The following is a 10,372-nucleotide window of genomic DNA, read 5'->3' as shown; positions in this document are numbered from 1 at the left end:
AATTACGGTAAAGGGAGAGAACATTTTAAGAAATGAGCACAAACTAAAACACACCTACTGTGTTGTGGGCATGAATGCCAACACCATTTAGACAGTTTAGTCTTGTTCTGCACATGGAAACATGACTGTAAGGTTTTATCTTAGTGTTGGGTATGTTTTGATTCATGATGTTTAAGGTATGGTTAGCTTTGATATAACAAACTTTGAAAACTGGCTTGAACTTGAAACTGAGAGCAGATTGTTGTAGTTTAAGGCTGTATTTGAACATTTATATTAAAAACCCACACATATCGGGGGAAAGGGGCAAGCTCTCTGTGGCTCAGCCCCGAGGGGGGCCCGTGTGGGGCTTTTCCATAAACATGTGCAGGCTCGGCTCGGTTTGGCTCCTGACGCTTGTCAGGCCAGTGCGGCAGGGATTTGCAATTCCTTTAAAACATTGCTACCTGCTGGAGAATGGGTCTTAAACTGACGAGCTGACACACTTGTCTTGAGTAGTGGTCAAAGCAACAGCTGTAAATACTCTTCCTCCCTGCGGTATTATCGAAGCATCGCCGCTAACAAAGCTCCTCCAGTTTGGTAATAAACATGCTTTGTTTTTGATAACTTCTTTACAATAAAAGTCAGGGGGGACTTTTATGTTGGTTAAAAGCTTTTTATTATCAAGCAGAAAAATTAGGAAGTGTTTGGTTTTCACCAGCCATAACTCCTGACACAGCTGAAAGCAATTATGATGAAACAGTGAAGTAAGGCAGATGTTTGAAAGTGCAAACAGGGTCACAGGAGAGAAACTACAGAGATTGACTTACATTCACAAAAGCACAGACAGCAAACAAATCATCTTCATGCTAAATTAGCAATGATGACCAAATTGTATTTATTTGTTATTGTATTCAAACCAAAATGTGCCCCATTACTTTTAAAAACAATAAAAACTAAACATTTATTGTTGCTTAAGCAAACTGTAGCCTGTTTCATGCGGCCAGCCACGACCTGAGAAATGTACTGATCCAAACTAACTACTTGCTTGGAGTAGGACCTGCAGATAAATCGGGATGCCAAAAAAACATAAGTAAGAGAAAGAGAGGGAGGTGGCCAGGGCTAGACCCAGACCCATATAATAATGCAATGACCAACTTTCTTCAATGGAAATGACCGCCAGGAGGCTAACGTTACAGCTAACATAACTAGCCAAGTAGGAGCTTAAATCATTGAAGGAGCCACCACTGCCTGTGAGAAAGTGGATGATGTTGATAATAGCAAAGTTCATGTGTTTATGTCGGAGACAGAGAGCATCTGCATGCACAGATTTGGGGATGGGCCCACTCACCTTTTCAGGGACCCAGCTGTCACTGTGTGTGGGGCTGCTCCCACCACACAGCTCCTTTCCCTCCTACACTTCTTCAGTATAAAGCTTCTCTTCTACCTAAACCTGACTCTTGCACACATGATGCTTCTGTCAGCTAATTTTTGTAAAACCAGGTTGTGCACTTAGCAATGACTGTCCAGTGCCAGGAGAGAGATCTTTCAGTGGAAAAGCACAACATATGCCAGGTGCGTGTGGTCTATTTCTGGGCAAGCAGTGCCTTTCTGTTTACTCTGGACGACGATGGACTGACTGAAGAAGAGCAACAGGCTTCACTGGGCTTCACTGATGGCTGAACCAACACTAGAATTCATTAATGCACAGCCCGTTACTGACACTATACCTGTTGGGATGCATGCCCTATAAACATATTTTACTATCTTCTAGCACCTCGTCCATCCCCACCCCCACCCACCCAACCAGCCCCACCCCTCTCCCTCAGTACTCAAGGGATTACTGGCAGCCCATGAGGCTGAATTGGAAGTGCGGCGAGCAGGTCCAGACCCGTTGGTAAGTCCCAGACTTAAGGGCAGTGACTACATGGAAAATTAAACACACATACTCTACACATGCACATGAAAACACTGAACCCACTGACACACAGCCACGACTCAAGCACATCAACGTCAAATGCCTTATATAAGCTTTGTGCGAGTGAGTGGTATGGGGGGTGCTTGTGCTGCTAACAAGGTGACAGTGATCTGTGCGATCTTGTTCCAGAGCTGGTCGTGTTACCCATAGTTCCTCTGGAAAGCAAAGGAATTTTCCCCCCCGTGAGCCAACGCTGAGAGAGATTGTTTTTGAAGGTGCTCTCCAAAGGCAGATAAACAAAGTAAAATGAAACATGATCAACATAATTGAATCCCCTTTTATCTCACCTCTCCAAGTGATTCAGACAGATCTACTGCCAGGTCTTGAGTTTTAATGGTGCCAGGGCACAATATGTACTGTTTTATCTTGGCACAGCAAATGTAATTGGAATGTTAAAAGGCCTTTTTTTCTCAGAGAAAACAAGATCATTACCAAACACACAACACGCAAAACACAGATTTTGTTGGAGGAGACAAGATCATTAAACATAGTTTCTAAAAATGCCGGCATTTCCACCTGTTTTACTTTCCCTGTAACAACCAAACAAAGGGGATGAATGTCAAGAGCCTCATAAATCTATTGTGGTGTTAATGGAACAGTCCCAGAGGGAAGTCAAACTCAAGTAGGCTTGTCCTTCTAACCAATGTTCATTTCTCAGCAGCTGCTTCCTTTCGAGCCCTCAGGCTTTTTTATGGGACTGAAACAAACTGCTGACACCTCCTGCTGCAGACTGAAGCACATCCCACAAAATGTTCAGTCCAAATCGGAGAAAAGGGGGCACTTGAAATCACCATACTACGTTTGAGTGTTACACAAGAGTGAAGTTAGATGCCTGCAGCATTTCAAGGTCAAGCAGGTGTTCTTTTACCACTAATGCAATCCACGTGCCGGGTTTATGCAACTGCATGAGTAACCAGAAAATTGTTCTTTTGCTGCACTTCATCAGCGTGATTAAGTCCTTCACTTTTGACATAATTGGCCCTTTAATTGAACCCATGTGCTGTGTTTCGTCTTCTTTTATCCGCGAAAAAATGAAAGGCTCTCTTTCGTGTAGTGCTGCCCGAAAAGTTTTGTCTTTGTGGCACTTTTACAAGTTCACAATGAAAACTGATCATGCTAAATGTAAGATGATTTGCCACACTACTGGTCTTGAAATGCTATTTTGGGTTCTGTCTTATTACAACATCTATGACATTTGCAATTATATGTCCACTGATCTTTTGCCACAACCAGTCATTAAAAGTGGAGCAGTAGAGCGGCCTGGTGTAATTCCTGTGGACTCAGACGGAGCTGACTGTGACCTTAATAACACACTCCGGTGTCCTGCTGCTGCTCAGCTCTGCTTCACAATCATACAGCTGCTCAAAGCTATTGTTGCCCCAGGTGCTGAAGCTGTGTGCATACACACACAAATACACACATCAACAAACAGGCCTTCCTACTCCCTGTTATAACTATTTGTGATTTTTTTTCATTTTAATTTAATTTTGTCTCTCTTTAAAGGTCCGGTGTGGATTTAGGGGGGTCTTTCAGCTACAATGAACAAGTTTAGAATGACTTAAACACTGACTCTAAAGAGGGTCTTTCATGTTTTTTGTATTTTTAGCAGCCGCCATGGGGGAGGATAAAGTAATACAGTTGGTGGCAATGTGCAACTTCACTGTTATATGCCACTAAATATAACACAATGTACATTTAAGTGTAATAATTTGAGTAATCAATTTTCTTCCAAATAACATTTTCACTATTTGACATGGTAAAAGGTGGGTTGAATAAATTGGAAAAATTCCTGACTTTATTCATCCTTAGATTTTCTATATCCTGGATATGTGATATGTTTATTTTGCTTAATGTCATTTTATTTGTCTATTTATTTAGGTGTACCTTATTGTATTTAACACTTTAAGTGTGCATGGTAGCCATGTATGACCATGTAATGAATTGTAGTCTCTAGTTTTGCCTTACGGACAGAGGATTTGTGGTAGCTGTAGTTTACATTTACAAAAGTTTCCTCAGTTTCTTTCTTTTATTTTTAGCTAGACTGTTACATAAATATCCTCCTTGAAATGGTAACATGTTAACGTTAACACTTACTGACACACCCTATCACATTAACTGGTCTCGCTGTTTTTGAGATACATATGACTTATATCTTAGATTTGTGAGTCTACCAGTGTCTACATATAAACTGAGATGTTTTCAGAAAAGTGTGTGAAGGCAACACTGCTAAATGTGAATAAGATTACTAGTGAGTTGACAGTTTTTTTTCCCACTCCACCTGTCTTGTCTGTACCAGCATCCCTCTCACTTCACACCTGCAGTTTAAGCTAAGATGTTTATCACGGTCTTAGTCAGCTGACCATATCGCTTGCTCCATCTCTTCTTTTCTCTCTCTTCCTCTCTCATCTTTTTGTTAACCCCTTCCAGCTCTTTGAAGACTTCCTTGCCATTTTGAATTATCACCTGAACTAAACAATGCAAGTGATAGGGGAAGAAAACAGATGTCGGTGAGTGAATGAATGGGGAAGACAGAATAAAAGACCACACACCCCTGCTTGCTAGACATTTAGCTAAACTGATTTCACACTAATGTCTACAAGAAAAAAAAGATTAACTGGGGAAAAAACAACATATTCCCATATGGGAATCTTTCATTTCGTCCTCACCAGATGGTGGCTCTGCTCTTTTGTCATGCACATAACCAGTAGCTAACATCATAGCTTAATACACGGAGGATCAAAGGCAGAGGAGAAACTTAAACCCTCTTCAAAGTGAAAACTACAAAGGGAAAGTATGATAAACCATGTGAGAGTGTCTGAGTGTGGTTATAAAGCATGCTGCGCCCTGACTCATTTGCTGGACCTCGCTTAGTAAGAAATGTTTTCTAAAAAAGGAAAGGTACCAATTACATCTCCGGACTGGCTCCTTCTCACGGTACCGCCCCTCCGTTTCCTTGCTTCTCAGTGTCTCTCTCTCTCTCTCTTGCTCTCTCTCTCGCACTCTCTCTTTCTCTGTCCCTGGTCACAGAGGGACAAATCTGCCCCTATAAACAGCTACCATCTCCCTGGATAATAAACAGAGCGGAGGATCTGACTCTGGGGTCTGAAAAGACAACATTGGTCATGTAGATGCTACACCCAGAGGAGAGGCAGGCCCTAAATAGCAGTTTAATCTCACAACCCTGACTGAATAACATATCCCAGTGGGTGATGATGACGCTGGGAGGGGAGGAGAACTGGAGCGAGCTGAGGTTTGAGGGTCCCATATTTCCCCCGAAGCAGCCCCTAGCGTGCCTCTATTGCATTAGCATCTGTAACTCAATGAGTTTTTAATAGTAGGTTTCTTTCAACGGTCTTTTCTAAAAACTCTGGAAATCTTTATGGAGTTTTCTGTCCATATTAAAAACTAAATGCTTTTCAACAATCATGATGCTGTGTAAAATTTAAATAAAAACAGAATTAAATCATTTGAAAATAACCTTTTTATACAATCATGTTTTTCACAAAGTGGCAAACCTCACTCCATCCTGTGAACATCTGAGCCCTCGAGGATTCCTCTTCCATACCCAATCAAGATACTATCACCTGTTATCAGTGAACCTGTTTACCTGTGAAATGTTCCAGACAGGTGTTTTTGGATCATCCACAACTTTCCCAGTCTTTTGTTGCCCGTGCCCTTAACTTGTTTGAAACATGTTGCCGGCATCAAATACAGAATAACGATATATTCACAAAAAATTAATAAAATGAATGATGTAAAACTTGAAATACAGTATATTGTATTTGTACTGTTTTCACTATATATGCCGAAAAGGCCTGGCAAATTATCACATTCTGTTTAATTTATGTCTTACACACCTACCAGCTTGTTCTGAATAGGGGTTTTAACTACTATTCTGGCTTAAAATATGTACACCACAACAACAATTTTGAATGTGCATTAGTTATTTTTGCTTCGGCCGCTTGGGGACAGAATGACTCTAAAGCTGAAAGATGGATAGCCTTGCTTAATTATTAAGCGTCTAATTCAGTCTTTATGGCCAACCAGATGTCTAACGTGCACTGTCTTGTTCACACTGTTTTGTTGCACCAGTTGCTGAGAAAAATATCCCACTGTATAGCTAGATATTTGACTTGACTGAGTTAATCAGAGTTTGTGTTTTCAAAACAGCTACCTACTGATGCCAGTAAATGGGCTGGCAAAACCAAAACAATGAGATAAAAAAGGCTAAAAGGCCTTGAAGAGCTCAGATTTGTCACTGTGAGTTCGCCCTTTCACATGACTACCGAGAGAAATTCTTCATTTTATTCAAGTTGATGGTGCGTTTCATCAGGTCGTCTGTCGCTCTAACCTCCTGGAGAGAACCAGAGATTGAAGAAAGAAGTCGGTGAACATGACTTAACTTAATGCGAATGAAACTTTGAAACATTACCTTGTCTGCCTGGTTTCATTAGCAGTGGTGGTTGTTTAGCAATGAAGACAACAACTCTCATGATCCCACGCTACTTTGTTGTATTGTTGAATCATTTGTGCCCTCTGTATGCCGTAAATTAATTATATCTGACATTAAACACCATGTAGTGCACTATATAGCGAAGAGTGGAAGATTTTGGGCACAGCCAAGTAGTTACAAAAGCAAGTCGAACAAAAGCATGCTGGGAGATGGGGCCGGGCTTCAGCTGTCCAAAAACCTGAGTTTGGCTGAACTGAGGCTGTGACCCACACCAGTGGGAACAAACTGAAGTTCAATCACACTCTATTACTCATCCCACTGCCTCCTTCGTCAACACACACACACACACACACACACACACACACACACACACACACACACACACACACACACACACACACACACACACCCACACACACCCACCCACACACACACAGTAAAAACTGCTGACTCCAATTAAGTGAGGTGTGACTAAAGTCACAAATCACACAGTGGCGTTAAAATGACACAACGGACAGGAAGAAATATCATCTTCCTGTTCTGTGAAAGCACACACGCACACACAAGCCTACATACACTCATATTGTCTGTAATGTATCACACGGTAACCTGACTCTTCATATTGGATAAATGGGAGGTAAGGGAGGTGTTAGGTTTTCGAGGAGAGCTTGGTACAGGGTCTGTTTTAGATTAGTCAGCCGTGATCTGTGGCCTCCTGTGTCAGTGGAGCTCTCACATGTATTGATGGGCTTACAAGGGTTATGACAGCAGAGAAAAAGGCCCGGCAGCCTGTTCCTCCATTGCCTACACTCAGTTGGACATTAGGTCAGCGTGCCCCCACCCCTCCTTCCTCTCCCCACTGGCTCCGAAATTCCCCAATGAACAACACATTCCTCCTTCCCAGTCCCTCTGTTTATGACACGCCATCCTTTGAAGCAGCATGTCAGTGTTTGTGTACGTGTATGTGCTTGGGTGCACGAATGAGTGTGTGTGTTTGTTAGCCTTGAGCAACTCAGCCTTTGTGAATACATAAACGTTTCAGCATGACGCTATCAAAGTTGGAGCGTATGTTTGAGCATTTTGTGAGTATTTTGCAAATCAGACGCACCTGAGCAGGTATGATAAGGGCATACATCTGTGTGACAGCTGTTTTTTTTACATTGCTGCACCAAAGGCAGAATCTAGGCCAATTGAATTACACAGAGAGGGAGAGTGCATGAGAGCGATGGGTGGAGGAGAAAGCTATGACTCATCACCAAACTTGAGATGCGCTCGTTTTAAAAGGAAGAGATTGAGAGGGGCAGACTGGGTGTTGAGACTAAGAAAAATAAACTTGTTGCTTTTCTAATTAAAGCAGCCCTGAAGGAGAGGGTGGGGGTGTTAGGGAGTTGGGGGGTGGCGGAGGTCAAAGCAAGCTGAGTCATTCCTTTACACCCATTTCCTGTGATCGGGGCACTTTGGGAGCGGGCAGCAGGGTGAAATTATGTGTTTGGTTTATGCAATCCTTCCTCATTTCTCCTCCCATTCAAGCACTCTCACACGCAATCATATTATACATGGACACCCATGAGAACTCTTTAAACACACACGTCCACACACGTGCAGTATGTACGGCATATATGCACACGTGCTCACACACAACTTATTTCTATATGAACAATGTAATACACCACAGAGCTTTTTGCAATATCTGCACTGTTACTGATAACGATTCTCCTCAATCCGGCAAGTCAATCAGTGTTTTTTTCAAGCTTTACTATAATTTGCTCATTTTCTACTGATATGTTCTGTGTGTATTATTTTGCACTTTTAACCAGTGTTGGAAAGTACATTCACTACACAGCATTGTACAACTTTGAATTACCTGTACTCAGCTTGACTATTTTAATTATATGCTGCATTTAACTTCAACTCTAGTAATATAGTAATCTTAAGTCCATGTTACTTTGCAGATTTTACCTGAAAATGAATTTAATTCAATATAATATGATTCATTTTTATATGTTAAACCACACAATGGTAGGTAAAATTACTCCATTCCAACCAGTTACATTAAAATGCTGTTTACTCATGAATGCACCAGCAATTGATCAATTATCAAACAGGTTAACATGCATTTTAGATATAGTACATTTCTATAGGAAGCTGAGAACGGCCATTCTTGCAATTCTTTTTTTAAAGCTGTTATGTCGAGATCACAAGTGGATTATTATGCAATCTCAAGATAATAAGATAATCAACCAGTCATAATGAGAAAAACGAAGGTCATCATTGTGTAATATAATATATTTTTCATATAAAAACAACAGTGCCATGGCAGCATAAATAGATTGCATATTGACAACTGATGACTGATTACAACATTACTGATTAATGCATCAGATTGTACTTCAATCTTACTTATTTATTTCCATTTTTTTTTAATATACAATTAGAACACACAACAATGTAGGTAGTTTCCCTGTGCCAACGAGAATTATTTTGGTTGTAGCTTACTGTACAGTAACACATCTGCTTTAGGTTGAACAATGTATGTAAGCCCATTGGCCCTGTCTCTATACTATACAGAATGAACAAATAAAGTATTTTCCACTTACACTATTTTTAAATCCATCACAGCTTTACATACATAGTGTAATGAACATTCTTGCCATCTTTATGAAGTCTTAACTTAACAACACTATACTGTGTGGACTTTATTGTATTAGCTGCTACGTCAGTTATGTACGTCGGTTACATACGTCAGTTACGTACATTAGTTACGTAAGTACACATTACAACTCTCAGAAACCTTGTGCACTGTGTGTTTACCTTTTCATTATGGAGGAAACTATACAGGGCTTAATCCCAACATATCCCTTACAGTGATTAGCCATAATGTAAAAAGGTAAAACAATCCAAAGTTCATAAAAAGCTCATATGGTTTGCTTTAAAACTCCGACCCCACAGAGCAGTGTGTGTATGCCATGGTCCACTGTTATAAATCTTATGAAATAGTCTTCTTGTGGTAAATTATCTCATGAACTTGAGTCAGCTATATGTTTCCTCAAGATAATAAAATAAATGAAGCCTTTATCACAAGAAAACAGGCTTTGTTATCTTGAGATAACAAACATCTTGAGAAAATGGCACGCAATCTTTTTTTTTTTTTTTGCAAGTACGGTCCTTGTTGGCTTCCTTACATGTCAAATCTGTATAATGACTACTTTCAATATATAAGTTAATTTCTGCAGTTAATACTGTTAAAAGTTTGAATGCAGGACTTCAAATGGAACACTTTTATTTATTCTATTTTATTTATTTTACAGGAGGTCCCATTGAGATCAAGATCTCTTTAACGAGAGAGACCGGGCCAAGATAGCAGCCGTATCAAAGTCACAACATAATAAAATGCAACATATAAAACATGATATACAGTCATTCACAATAAAACAGGAGAACATGACATAGTGTTATTGATACTTTTATTTACTGCACACTGACAAAAAAGGAATAGGGGTGGGCACATATAACAGTGGGCACTAATTCAATTCAGTCTATCTTGGAATCGGCACCACAGTCCGGCCCTCCGGCACTGCTGAATCACAAAGGCTAACCCTCAACACACTGGGACCACAAGAGCACCACACACAGCCCGTCTTCCTTAGTTGCTTTTGAGCAGTCTTTGACAAAATTAATTTTGGCTGATCAGCTTTTTCGACCACAGTGATGATAAAGAGGGAGATCATAAAGTCTACTGCATTCCACTGAAGTCCAGTGAGAGTTTGAACGATGGTATCTGTGACTGATTACTGCTTCACACCACCTGATGAACACATGTGACGATGCCATTGAGTGTGGTCCTCATTTTCTTTTGGATATATACCCGCTGGTCTCTGCGGTGCAAATAGGTGCAAAGAGGCCGTCTGCTCCAGAGAATACCTACAACTAACGCTGTCTCCTCTGCCTGGCCACCCAAGTGTACA

This window comes from Pagrus pagrus (assembly GCF_965226575.1).
Source record: "Pagrus pagrus genome assembly, chromosome: 4".
In the NCBI taxonomy this organism is placed as follows: domain Eukaryota; kingdom Metazoa; phylum Chordata; class Actinopteri; order Spariformes; family Sparidae; genus Pagrus; species Pagrus pagrus.
This window is presented reverse-complemented; position numbering follows the sequence as displayed.